This window comes from Microcaecilia unicolor, chromosome 7, assembly GCF_901765095.1.
Source record: "Microcaecilia unicolor chromosome 7, aMicUni1.1, whole genome shotgun sequence".
Classification (NCBI taxonomy): Eukaryota; Metazoa; Chordata; class Amphibia; order Gymnophiona; family Siphonopidae; genus Microcaecilia; species Microcaecilia unicolor.
The window spans coordinates 42,774,999-42,788,911 of NC_044037.1; positions in this window are offsets into that span (position 1 = coordinate 42,774,999).

A 13,913-nucleotide genomic window follows, 5' to 3' on the forward strand; every position below is an offset into this window, starting at 1 on the left:
ATATCATTAACATGGCTTCTAAATAGCAGAGCTTAGAACATGTGACAGAAAACAAAACTATTGCTCACATTTATCTGGTTTACTATCTTTACGTTTTGTTTGCTCTACTGGTTTAACTACAAAATATCAGTTGTAAAATAATTGTATTTAACTTTTGTTAATGAGAAACAAAACAATATCTTTTCATGAGTTAATTAAGGGACACTTTTACAAAGCTGCGGTAAAAGGGACTCTTTGGTAGCGTCAGTGCATGGATTTGCCACACGCCGAGGCCCCCTTTTACCGCATGGGGTAAAAGGCTTTTTATTTAAAAAAAAAAAAAGGAAATGGTCGTGCGGTAAGTGAACTACTTGCTGCACGGCCATTTCCTGGGTAAGCCCTTACTGCTACCTATTTAGGAGATGGTAAAGGCTCCTGCTTTAACCCAGCAGTAATCGGGCAGCGTGCAGGGCTGCGGGTAAATCCCTGGTACTAAAAAAATGAAAGTATTGTTTTCAGCACCGGAAATGATGCGCATCAAGGGCAGACACTACTGCCAGGCTCCTGTGGTAGCCCGGCAGAAGTGCTAGATTTGCGCGTGGCAAAGTGGCGGTACAGGTACCACCACTTTGTAAAAGAGGCCCTAATTGTTCTGTCTTTTGCAGATGCAAGCTGTTTCTCTATACGCACCAATTGTCTCATAATGCTTTGTGCAGCCCCTTGATTTAGGGCAGTGCTTCCCAAACTTGGTCCTGGAGGTACCCCAGCCAGTCAGGTTTTCAGGATATCCACAATGAATATTCATGAGAGAGATTTGCATGCAGTGGAAGCAGTGCATGCAGATCTTTCTTATGAATATTCATTGTGGATATCCTGAAAACCTGACTGGCTGGGGTGCCTCTAGGACCAGGTTTGAGAATCACTGATTTAGGGGGAAGTTACTAAGTTGTGGAAAAACTTTCATTTAATCGCAGCTTAGTTTACCATGAGAATCACTAACTTCCAGTAACTCAGTACTGCAGGTTAGTGAATCTTGTAGCAAATGAATTACACAACATTAAATCAGCCTTGCAAGCTGTGTTATGTTGTTCTCTGGAACCCTTCTTAAAAGGGTCGGAGCTGTATCAACAGGCCCCCACCCCTCCCAAAGCATGTCCCAAGGCACCCTCCCATAGTCCCTCACCCAAAAGTACACCCAATGGCACTCTCCCATAGCCCCACCATACCTCCAAAATCACAAACTAAAGCAACCCCCAATAACCCCCCAAAACACCGCTCTGTAGCCTCCTCATTCTCTGAGGAGGCCTATTTCATCCAGTCCCTGGTGCTAATTAACGTCTATAATTGCTTAACAGCCAATTTTTTATTGTTAATGGTTTGTTATCTAATTTTTATTTTATTTATTGCACTTGTATCCCACATTTTCCCACCTATTTGCAGGCTCAATGCGGCTTACAAAGACCTGTTATGGCATCGCCATACTTGGTTAAATTGTCGCTTGTGATTCTGGGTTCAAAATGCGTCTGCAATTCCTAACAGTAGTCTTGTAGTAATACTACTAGGGTTCTGGCAGCCATATTAGGGCATTTGCCTATAGCAACCTGACCACTTGTGGTAGTACCACAAGACTACTGCTAGGGTCACACCCAGAATTTTGAACCAAGAGCCACAAGGGATAGGAGTGGCTGGGGATCACTCATACTCCAGTCCATTGGACCACCAGGTGGCCTATGAAGTGCAGGGATACTGGCGCAGGTTCAGGGTGGTTTGGATTGTGCTTCAGGATGTAGGGGATTATAAAGGGATGCTTCATGGGGTCAGGTAGTTACAAGGAGGTGCAATCTGATGTTCTCGAGCAGGAAAAATGTCAGCTTTGAGCCGGTATTATTTTTCTACAAATAACACAGCTTGCAGTGTTCAACACAAGCTATGTTATTTGATTTGCATATTAATTAGATATTTTGCATATATGTATATGATTTGCATTTCATTATTGTGCACCCCACAGTAACCAAAACTAGCATGAATTATCCTATATAATAAAACTCACCCTCAACGTTCTGAGGACACTGACATCACTGTCAGTTCCTGCGGGCACTTCCTTCCGGTTCGAAGCCTTCATGGTGGTGAAGCCACCGAAAACACTGTGTCTGGGCCCCGCCCTCGCATCAAACGTGATGACGTTGAGGGCGGAGCAAAGGCATCAAAGAGCGAGGACGGAGCAATGACACTCCAGGAAACGCCATCGACGAGGGCGCAGCGCTCACACTCACTTTCCAATTGGCTATGACTGCCTCCTGCCGCTCCCTGGCATGCCCTCCCTCTCTCCCCTCCAACTTCCAGCCCCGCTCTTGGACCACTCTCCAAAGTCGCCGGCGCCGCTGGACATCATCCCGCCCTCAGCCCTCCCTCACTCACCCTCCTCCCTGATGTTCACTGCCCACATGCTCTGGCCACTCAGCGACCCGTACTCTCCACCCGGCTACAGGTCCCACCTACAACCACTCGAACGCCGCACAAGCGCCACCGCCTCAGTTTCCGCGTCAAGCCTCCCAACCATGGATCTTAGTAAACCCTTCATTCTCCTACTAGCCTTTCCCCTTTCTCCCCGACCTCCTCCATCAGGGTTGCGAAGGAGGTGCAGCACCGGCTTATGTGGAAAGGCGAGGGAAATAAAGGCAGCCAATCACGAGCGCCGAATGGGAGGTGTGTGTACAAGCCCACACCGTCTGCTGGGAGCATCATTTCCGGTACCTGCGTGGGCACAAACAAGGGCGTGCGACTCAGTAACTGATGCGCCGACAGCTGTTGTCCTTGCTCCGCGGGAGATAGCACCAGTTGCCTTTTCGGCAGCCAGCGGCTATTCCCCGCTCCCGCACAACGTAAGGCTGCTCTCAACTTTTTCTGTCGGAGGGAGGGGAGACAGTTGAGCGCAGCGTGAACAAATCTAACAAAGAAGCCTTATAGTTCTCCAGATTGCACGTGTCGGGACTCCCTGGCACCCTTTCTGTGAGCGATGCTTTGCTGTGGTACGGTCGCATGGTTGCACATCTGCCAGAAACTTTCCAGGATCCCCATTGTGGGGGGAGGAGGGAAGGGAGACGGGGTAGGGGGGGAGGAACAGGACGGGTGGGGCAAACGGGAAGACTAGGGGTGGGGGAAGGGAGAACGGTAGGAAAACACACTCTCTCACACACTCGCTGTGTCCCACATACCCACTCGCACACACTCATTCTGAAACACACACACTCACTCACAGATACAGAAGCACCCACTCTCAATCCCTCTGTGACACACAATCCCACAGTCACACTCTCTCTCTCACACAGTCACTATCACACACACACTCACTCAAACATACACACAACAAGGAAAACCTGGCTAGCGCCCGTTTCATTTCTTTCAGAAACGGGCCTTGTTTACTAGTGGTAAAATAATGCACAATTTTGGCAATTTAACATGTGTTAAGGGGCAAAAATTCTGCATTATTCCCTTAATGCATGTCAGTAACTTATCCCCCTAATGTCCTTGCATTTGGGTGCAGTATTCCAATTGGGCTTTTCTTGGTTTTTTTTTATACTGAGACTTCACTTCTATTTGGTAACTCAAAGATTCAGCATACACCAAGGTAGCACTGGACTGGTGATTTAGTGTCTATACTGTGCCCTGCAATTCTGAAAGTCCCTGGTTCGACCCCTGAGTTGGGTTTTTTCTTTCCTTGGGTTGCCTGGGGCTGAGGTTACTGTAATGCTAGGATGTAAGGACCATGATTGTTGGGTTCCAGACGGAGTCCTGGTGCATGACCCCCAGTCCAGGACCATTACTGCAAAGACCAGACACGGTACTTGGGGGGGGGGGGGGGGCGGAGGGAAGGGAAGTAGCAGGGAGTGTGTACAGGTATAAAATATGAGAAAAATCCTCAACCAGTTGTGAATGAAGGCTCATGCTATCAGATCCCAGCCTTGGTTCTGAGTGAACTGGATACCCAAGGTACAGGAGGAAATTTCAGATAAACAACGAAAACAAAATACTAAGACCCTCTGGCAACAATATTCTGACTTTGGTTTTTAAACAACAAGCTACGTCTGTCCATTCTGTTTCACACTGAAGGCATAAAAAAAACTGTTAAGTATAATCTATTGGTATAGCAGCACCAGTGCATTAGATTGTCTTGCTGGGAAAGTTATATTATCTTCATAACGGTGGTTAATAAATCCCAATAAATAAATCATTAAACAATACATAAATTAACCAATGGGAGAGAGGGGAGGGCTATAGTAACTGTTGGAATGTATTGTATTTTACATGCATTGCCTGTCACCTATTATTTCTCTGTGATTACTCTGTGACCTCTGATGTGAATTACTTAGAGAGGTCACATAGCTATGCAACTTCCTGTGGGGGATAGATGCAGCACATGCAGCACATGGAGCACATGGAGCTCATGATCTCTCCTAACCTGAGAGGATCTATGGTGGTGTGAGCATCCATTACCATCTAAGCACATGGAAGGAGCTGATAATACAAATGTATAGTAATATGTATATATAAGCCTGTCTGATTATAATCTAACTACAAACTGTGAGTAAACAGATGTTTTGTTACTTCAACTTTAAAGTGACTCAGCAGTGAATTATTCAGGGGTGAATGAGAGAGAGATGAAGAAAGAAATTAACATTTCTAAAGCTGAAGCTGTGTGTACTAAAATCTGCTAATTATTTACTACAAATAATCCAACAAAAGGGTTATGGGCCCAGGGTCCAGGAATTGAAAAAGAAGAGAAATATTACCAGGCAGAAAAAAAAGGCCACATTTTTCTCTTAAGTTTTAAAGGAAAGATTCAGTCTGTCTCTCTCTCCCCCCACACAGCAGACAGAAGGCTAAGAAAATGGCTGAGGGAAGAAATTCACCATTTTTCTATTCTCTCAAGGTGCCTAGATTAACTGAGTTTAATTATCAGCAGTGGGAACTAAGATTCATATGTCTCCTTCGAGCAAAAGGATTAAATATATGCTTAGACCAAGACAGAACAGCTGAAAATATGGCTGAATGGGACAATGCAAACTATTATGTGAAGTGCATGCTTTTGGAAGCTCTCTCAGAGAAACAAGCCATATTAGTGGAGGGAAAAGATACACCAAAGGACATTTTATATAAACTGAGAACTATGTATGCAACTACATATGCAAAGCAGCAACCAATTTGGTTAGCAGAGTTGAATGAAACCAAATTAAGGGATAAAAGTAAATGTAATGATCACATTATGCATCTTATGTCTTCATTTCAAAAGTTAGAACTTTCTGGAATTCCCATGTGTGATGCATTGAAAAGAGCATTTCTTTTTACCTCACTATCAAAGAAGTTTGATGTTTTTAGGTCTGTAAATGAGGCCATTGAAGGGCAATCTTTTGAACAGGCAACATCAAAACTAAGGCAGGAATGCATAATAAATGATTCTGAGGAGATGTGTTCTCAAAGCAAGTCAGAGAGAAATGAAACAAATTTCTTGGCAAAGAACAGAGGAAGGCGGAGCTATGGGAAAACTCCACCCAAGGGCAAGCTGATTTGCTATTCATGTGGAAAGGAGGGACATGTATCTAAATGGTGTAAGGAAACACAAAACACTCCCTCTAGCTCACCTAAGCCAATGGAACTAAAGAATTTTCAAACCAGGAAATGTATGAAGGACAAAGATAAACACAAGGGCTTTCTAATGGCAGAAAAATCTTTGACTATGGTAAATAATAATTCAAATGAAAGTACTTGGATTTTGGATTCAGGGAGCACATGCCATTTAACCAATTGTAAGAATTTCTTTCAGGAAATGTGTCCAGAGGAAGGTATTCTTAAAACTGCAAACGCAGGGACTGCTAAGATCCAAGCAAAAGGTATTGGATTCTTAAAATGCAAAGTGTCTAATGAAGTTAAAGAAATTCCTGTAAGTGATGTTTTGTAAATTCCCCAAGCAGTTTGTAATATGCTTAGTGTATCTACATTAGATAAGAAGGGATTTGTGATTCATTTTGAAAACAGTAAGTGCACAATCTCTAAAAATGATGAAGTGTATGCTGAAGCTTTTATGCATAATGATGTTTATAAACTGAGCATTTCAGGTGAAGCCTCACATATGGCGCAAGTAAGGAAGAATGATGGTAAATGTAGTCTGGAAATCTGGCACCGCCGCCTGGGACATCGTGATTCTAAGGTGATCCAGGATCTTTACAGTAAGCAACTGGCCACCGGCATTCAGATAAGTGCAGATGCTGGTAAAATGGAGAAATGCATAGACTGTGTTACTCAAAAAGGTGTGAGACCCTCATTTCCTGCATACACAGGAAATAGGAGTAATAAAGTGCTGGACTTAATACACAGTGACTTATGTGGACCGTTTAATATCCCATCATTGGGAAATAACAGATTTGTGCTAATATTCTTGGATGATTTCTCTAGATATTGTGTGGCCTATTTGCTGAAAGAAAAAAGTCAAGTCACAGACATGCTGAAGAAATACGTAGCCATGGTGAGCAATAAATTTGAAAGAAAACCAAAGGTTCTTCAGACCGACAATGGTGGTGAGTTCACTTCACAAAGCATGCGCACATTTCTAGAACAAGAAGGCATTCAGCATATCACAACAGTAGCTTATACACCAGAGCAAAATTCTGTTGCAGAGAGAAAATTTAGGTCACTTGTGGAAATGACCAGATGTATGCTGTCAGATAGCAATCTCCCTAAAAGACTATGGGGGGAAGCCATTCTCACAGCAGTGTACCTACAAAACAGAATGCCAACTAAAGGCGCAGAGCGCACACCACATGAGACATGGCATGGTAGGAAGCCAAACCTGTCACACATAAGAACATTTGGAAGTACAGCATATGCTCATGTACCAAAGCAAAGAAGGCATAAGCTGGATTCCACAACAGAAAGGGGCATTTTAGTTGGCTATGCTCCAGGACACAAAGGATATAGAATTTTGAATCTGAAAACTGGCATTGTTGGCATAAGACATGTTACATATTTTGATGAAAATAAAAGGGTTGATAAAGGCTGGATTATCCCAGATGAGCCTTATCATCCAGAATATGAAACTAGAACCATAATAGACATGCCAGTGTATATAAATGCCATACCAAGGCAGATGTCTGAAAGCAACTCATCTGTATCTAACGAGGAACAGGCAGAGGAAACAGACACAGAAAGAATCATTGAAGAAGACAGTACAGTTGGAGAAGGGGAATCAATTGGAGAAGGACTCTCAGATTTAGAGGATGCGGAAAGGTCAGACCAACCTGTTGTCAGACGCTCATCCAGGGAAAACAAAGGTGTTCCACCCCCAAGACTGTCTTACCTAACAAAGTCAGCAGAAGCTCAAGAGCCCTTAACATGGGATGAGATTGAGAAAATGTCAGCAGAAGAAGCTGCTGAATGGCATAAAGCTGCACAAGAAGAAATTGATGCATTGGATAAAAATAATACTTGGATTCTTACAAAATTACCTCCTGGCAAGAAAGCTATAGGATGCAAATGGGTATTCAAGTTAAAAAGGAATGCACAAGGAAAAGTGGAAAGGTATAAAGCCAGATTAGTGGCAAAGGGATATCTTCAAAAATATGGAGAAGATTTTGATGAAGTGTTTGCACCTGTAGTGAAACACACGACAATCAGAACACTTCTGAGCATTGCAGTCTCAAAAGGCATGCAAGTCAACCACATTGATGTGAAAACAGCATTTCTTCACGGAGATATAACTGAAGACTTGTACATGGAACAGCCAACAGGTTTCATAAATACAAAACAAAGACAGCTAGTGTGTAAATTAAACAAAGGTCTTTATGGATTAAAGCAAAGTGCAAAATGTTGGAATGATAAATTGCATGAAATATTGACAAATTTAGGATTTAAGCAAGGTGAAGCAGATAAATGCTTGTACACTAGGTGCAGAAATGGACAATATGCATACATTTTAGCTTTTGTTGATGATCTGCTCATTGCAAGCAAAAGTGAGCAAGAGTACAAGGACATTGTAAAGTGTTTAAACCACAATGTTGAGATAAAAGAACTTGGTAATGTGTCATACTATCTTGGTATAGAAATTGAGAAACAAAATGATGGTTCTTATCTTCTAAGCCAGAAGCAGAAAATAAATGAGCTTATTGAAAGTTTAGGTATGCAAGATGCCCAAGTTGTAAGCACTCCCATGATCACTGATTTTCTGAAGGATGAAACAGTAAGAGAACCTTTACCAGATAACATCCAATATAGATCAGCCATAGGTAAGCTTTTATATCTAGCTACCACATACAGGGCTGATATAGCAAATGCAGTAGGAATTTTGAGCAGAAGGGTCAGCTCACCTACCAAATCAGATTGGACTGCAGTTAAAAGGATGGTAAGGTATTTAAAGGGTACCATTGATTGTAAATTAAAGATTTCAGCCAATAGTAATCCAAAACTAATATGTTACTGTGATTCAGATTGGGCAGGGGATCATTCTGATTATAAATCCACAAGTGGATATGTGTTTATGTATGGAAATGTACAAATTTCATGGGCCAGTCATAAACAAAGTATTGTGAGTTTGTCTTCTACAGAAGCTGAATACGTGGCCGTATCGGAAGCGTGCAGAGAACTGATGTGGATTGAAAAACTTATGCTGGATTTTGGAATAGCTGAAAAGAGACCAATCCAGATAATGGAAGATAATCAGAGCTGCATCCGACTGTCACAGAATGACAAGGTTCAGTCACGCACCAAGCACATCGCAACGAAATACCACAACGTGCGAGAGTTGGCGAAAGAAGGGGTCATCAGTCTACACTATTGTCACACCAGTGAGATGACAGCTGACATCATGACCAAACCGTTACCCAGAGAACATTTTGTGAATCTGCGTATAAAGCTTGGACTTTGTATGAATAAATAATTGCATGACAGTTATGCATGAGAAGGGGTTTGTTGGAATGTATTGTATTTTACATGCATTGCCTGTCACCTATTATTTCTCTGTGATTACTCTGTGACCTCTGATGTGAATTACTTAGAGAGGTCACATAGCTATGCAACTTCCTGTGGGGGATAGATGCAGCACATGCAGCACATGGAGCACATGGAGCTCATGATCTCTCCTAACCTGAGAGGATCTATGGTGGTGTGAGCATCCATTACCATCTAAGCACATGGAAGGAGCTGATAATACAAATGTATAGTAATATGTATATATAAGCCTGTCTGATTATAATCTAACTACAAACTGTGAGTAAACAGATGTTTTGTTACTTCAACTTTAAAGTGACTCAGCAGTGAATTATTCAGGGGTGAATGAGAGAGAGATGAAGAAAGAAATTAACATTTCTAAAGCTGAAGCTGTGTGTACTAAAATCTGCTAATTATTTACTACAAATAATCCAACAGTAACAATGATGTCAAAACCAGTAGAAGGGCTGCCTGCAGAAGAGATGCCATTTGCAGGAACATACTGCAGTACTACACGATGTACACAGCACTGTAAAAGAAACAGTCCCTGCTCTATGGAGCTTACAATCTAGACAAGACAAGAGGTATCAGTGAAGTGCAGTCATTAGGAAGCAAAAAGAAGATGGAACAGTGTTGATTGAAGGTGATTTTATGCTCCTTGTATACATTCTGTCTCAATCCACTGTTAGCTTATTCTTGCACCTAGAAAGCAAAGTTTCAGACAAGGCTGGTCCAACCATTAGGTGAGACCATGCAGACATCTTGGGCAGCAGCTTCTGAGGGGCAGCAAATAGCAGCAACAATCAAAGCATAACAATAGATCCTCCTCACAGCTAGACAAACTCAGAGAACCATCGGTGCACTTGCACCTGCAGGAAGGCTGGGAAATGTTCAAACAGCCCATTTACCTGCGCCTAAAGATCGGCACGGTTTTAAGTGAAGAGGTCAAAAGGGGTGTCTAGAGGGCACCTATGTGGAGCCTACTGTGTAATGAAACCTAGGTTTTGGAGAAAACTAGCATAAGCAGGTATACTCATACATATGAGCATAGGCGTGAGCACCAACCATAGAGCTGGTGTAAATGTTCCCATCTAAATTTGGGAGATGCATAGGTAGCTTTCAGTATTCTATAAGTTACGCAGATAAGTGGGAGGCCTGCCCATGCCTCACCCAGACTCCGCCCGTATGACTATCCACCTGTAAAATATGTGCTATCAAAGAAATCTAGAATTTATAGAATAGAAGGTAGCTGAATTTTTGGCTTTTACATGTGTTAGTGCACACACATGCATATATATATGTTGGTATTCTAGTCATTTATGTGTATACTAGCCGTTAAGCCCGTAAAAACGGGCGAGATTTCCAGCTACCATCCTCGGCGCCGCTCCCTCCCCCCTCCGTGTCTGGCCCCCTGCACTGATCTGACAGCGTCTCTCACCTCCGCGTGAAAGCGCTGCAGGCAGCAGCAGATGTTCGTTTCCAGGCGGCAGCGTCCGACTCCGTTTCCCTCTCTGTTCTGCCCTCTGACGTCATCACGTCTTGACGCAAGGGCGGGACAGAGAGGGAAGTCTCTACTGCTCATTTGCAGGTGAGTCGGTCACTTGCCATTTATATGTTTGATTTGTTGTGTAAATGTTAGTGCCTTTTAAGGGCAATTCTGTGAACTAGGTGCTAACATTTAGATTCTATATATCGCGCCTCGATTTCTGCATGGAAATCGAAGCATAATCTATAAAGTACACTTTAATTTAGATGTATGTTATAGAATATGCCGAGTGCAGCTCCACACAACTAAATTTAGTTGTGGTCAATTACGCCAACTAAAACCTGGTGTAAATCCCGATGCGTAAATTAGGCTCGGAACGGGCGTATTCTATAACGGGCCTCTGCATTTGGACATTTTATAAAGATGTCCAAATCCAAACTTAGACGATTCTTTCGAAAATGCCCCTCTTTGTGGCCTGAGTGCTGAGGATGTGATGGACCTTCTGATATTTCCTCTTTCTAGACGTAATAAATGTTTCCTTCGTACTTTACAAATAGGATATCCCACTTTTAAAGCTATTCGTTTTAGATTTATCCAGGAGAGTTCTTTCCCATTTCAGGCTGCTAGAGTCTGGAATAAATTCCCTTGGGAGATTAGAGCTATACCATCTTATTTACCTTTTAGAAAAGCTTTAAAGACATTATTATTCAATTAATAACAAATGATTAAGGACTGTTTTTGATGAGTTCTTTGGGACTATTTCATGACTGAATGTATATTAGTCATTTATATACTTCCCTTCTGTTAAGAAGATTATATTTTTTTGTTATTTGCTTTGAATCCATTGGGAAAGTTGGCAGTATATAAAGCAGGAATAGAACAAAATAAACTATGGGGCTCATTTTCATAGCACTTAGGTCCCGATGATTAAATGTAAATGCAGGCATTAGAGGCCATTAGTGCAGTACTAGCTCTTGTATTTTACCAGCACAGAATGATCAGAGGGATCTAGCACAGCAAACAATGAGAGTGTTAGGCCTTAGCGCAGATAGAATGGAAATATAGTCACGCTCATTTAAATGAGGTCATTTTGTATTCCTCCCCAATGATCAGAAAAGAGCACCCAAAAGAAAGGTGCCTTACTGCTGTGAAAAATAATGCCAGGTCCGAGCAGGTGTAAGGGTGTTGGAAGAGAGGGTTTCCTATGATTCTCACACTTCTCTCATGTTTCTTTCTGCAAAACCTACTGGTTTTGATTGTTTATGGAAGCAGAAGGAAGCCCGTGCAAGATCTTGAGCGCTGGTTGTGAGAAACAGCAGACCCAAACGTGAAGCACACATTGGCGTACTTGTCCTGCGTCTAAATTTAAAGTACCCATACTTAAAAAAAACAAACAAATGTACAGGACGTCACAGAGAAACAGAATCCTTCCATCCAGATCAGCTGCAGCAACGTGCCAGCCTGGAGAACGGCGCTGAAGAGGACTTCGGCTGGCGGGGGTTGGGGGCCCCCGCCAGCACAGGTACCTGACGATGGCGGCGGGGGAGAGTTGGCGGCAGCGGGAAGGGGGGTCAAAAGTGGCAGGGGGGTCGGTGGTGCTGGGGGGGGGGGCTAAAATGTGCCCCCTCACCTTGGGCTCTGGACCCCCCTCCTGCCAAAGTCTGGCTATGCCCCTGCTAAATATAAGCATCTGGAAAATGTTTTTTAAATGCATGCATTTAAGCTGTAGAAAACAGACACCAATGTGTGCTTCACATTTAGGTTTTACCAGGCACATCCACACAGGAGCTGAAGTTACCGCTGAACTCTTGTGCACATGTTCCAAGCACAATCCTCCTGCCGAATTCCCTAATGCTCAAAGCTATGATTGCGTCTATATTTGCATCTCATTAGCTTTGAGCATTAGGGCGTTGTTCTGCGCTATTCCAGCGCTATTTTTACAACGCTATTCTGAATAGCGCCAGAGTTTTGATCCTCCGTCCATGAGACTTACAAAGTTAAGTGGAGGGGCATTTTCGATATGACGTCTAAGTCCGCCTTTGGACATTTTGCAAAAATCGTCCAAAATCTGAATAGCAAAGAAGGTCATTTTCAAAAAAGAAAAACGTCTATCTTTTGTTTTCGAAAATAGAAGGTTTTGTGATTTGGATGTTTTATTTTTTGGTCCATTTTTGAAAAAAAACAAACAAACAAACATCCAAGTGCAAAATGCACAAAATCAAGTCATTGGGATGTAGGAGGAACCAGCATTTTTAGTAGATTGGTCCCCCTGACATCCCAGGAAAGCAATAGGGCATCCTAGGGGGCACTGCAGTGGACTTCATAAAAAGCTCCCAGGTATACATCTCACCATTGCTCCCTTACCTTGTCTGCTGAGCCCCCCAAAAACCCGCCCAAAAGACACTACCCCCAACTGTACACCACTAACATAGCCGTTACCTATATCTGGGTACAGTGGGTTTCTGGTGAGTTTTGGAGGGCTCACAGTTTCCTCCACAAGTGTAACAGGTAGGGGGAGGTAGGAGCCTGGGTCCACCTGTCTGCAATGCACTGCACCCACCACTAGACTACTCTAGGGACCTGAATGCTGTTCTAATGGACCCCAGTATAACCTCTGAGGCTGGCAAGTAATGTTTTTCATCACATTTTCTGGGGTTGGGAGGAGGTTAGTGACCACTGGGGGAATAAGGGGAGGTCATCCCTGATTCCCTTCAGTGATCTTCTGGTTATTTAGGGTCTAGCTCAAAAAGTCTTAGTTTTAGTCCTGGACGTTTTTGTTTTCTTCCATTATGGCTGAAAAACGTCTAAGTCTCAGGAACGCCCAAGTCCCTTCCTTAACAGGCCCCTGCTATGCCCCCTTGAGATTTGGATGCACTTCTGATGGACTTAAAAAAAAAAGTCTAAAAATTGGTTTTGAAAATACTGATTTGGACGTTTTTGTGAGAAAAACGTCCAAATACTGCTTTATGCCACTTTTTAGACTTTTTTTCTGTTTTGAAAATGAGCCCATCATAGTAACCTATGGAACTTTTTAAGTCTAAGTGTTTTGAAAATACCCTTCCACATAAGTGGGTATTTACAGAACAGCACTTAGACATCCTGCTGGCACTTATGCAGGGAAGGGCTAGTATTCTGGACATTTATGAGCACAAAGAACACATCAAAGCAGGTGCCTAGATTTTACATTTCACGTTTGCACAATAAAGCTACTTTCTAGGTAAACTCCAGTCTCTGCTGTGCTTCGAGAAACCCAACATCAGATTTAACCCCCTAGCTGCTGCGTTCCAAATGAGTAATGGGAGACCCTTGCAGTGGTGCATCAGCTGGCTGTCCCTAAATAATGATGTTGTCACAAAGAGAAGCCACTGGATGACCATCCCTAGGCAGTCATTTACTTTGCCTATCAGCAACTCAGCGCTGCGTAACCCTTGTAGCGCTCTAGAAATGTTAAGTAGTAGTAGTAGTAGTAGAG